Source organism: Pipistrellus kuhlii, unplaced genomic scaffold (assembly GCF_014108245.1).
Source record: "Pipistrellus kuhlii isolate mPipKuh1 unplaced genomic scaffold, mPipKuh1.p scaffold_m20_p_10, whole genome shotgun sequence".
Lineage (NCBI taxonomy): Eukaryota > Metazoa > Chordata > Mammalia > Chiroptera > Vespertilionidae > Pipistrellus > Pipistrellus kuhlii.
The window spans coordinates 21,847,647-21,848,596 of record NW_023425405.1 but is presented as its reverse complement, the minus strand read 5'-3'; positions in this window follow the sequence as shown (position 1 = coordinate 21,848,596).

Genomic DNA, 950 nt, shown 5'->3' with positions numbered 1-950 from the left:
CTGTTAATTTTAATAGATATTTTTGATATCATTCAGGTTGTATCTTTGGAGAATGGAAATAAAATGCACTTCCAACCATTGTAAAGAAAGCTTCCTGGGTCATCTGAATGTGTAAAAGGCATGTGGATAGGGAAGGAGAGGAGTCACCAGGAGCTCAGGTTGCAGAGCCTTCCTCTGCTTTGGTGACTATGTCAACACTGACAGCACCATAAGATCTTAAAAAAACTGTCTAAGTTCTAACACCAGAAATTTTGACTTAATTGATCTAGAGCCAGGCCTGGCCATTGGAATTTCCAAAAGAAAATCCCCCTTAGAGCTTCTAATTTGGAGCCAGTGTGTATACCGTATTTTTCGGACCATAAGACACACTTTTTTCCCCCCAGAAGTGGGGGGAAAAAGTCCCTGCGTCTTATGGTCCAAATATAGCCTACACATATACTTTTAAAAAAAAGTTTTTTTACTTGCCTGGCTCTGTGTGGTCTCTGTGTGCTTGCCCGGCTCTAAAATAGTTCTAAATGCTGCTGTTTACTTTACAGGGTTGATTACATGTGTTTATGACTGTGATGTTGGGTTTTAATGCACATAAAATATTTTAGGACACTATTTGTTTCAGAATCTTTTTTTTCTTCATTTCCCTTCTCTAAAAACTGGTGCGTCTTATGGTCCAGAGAGTCTTATGGTCCGAAAAATACGGTAATCACTGCTTTATACAGAGCAAGGAAGGCAGATATATCAGGATCAGGTAAAGGATACGTTAAACATCACCAAGATTGTGCCATGAAGCAAAAGAGAGAAATGAAGATCAGGCACCTCTAGAAAAAGCCATAGCAGGTGAAGGATCAATCAGGTTTGGGGAAGAAAAGAAAAGGGAAGAGAGAGGTCTGGGTGAGGGAAAGGCAGAGCTGGTTGGGCCAGATGCTGTGGTACTCTTGTGGTGTTGGTCACAGAGT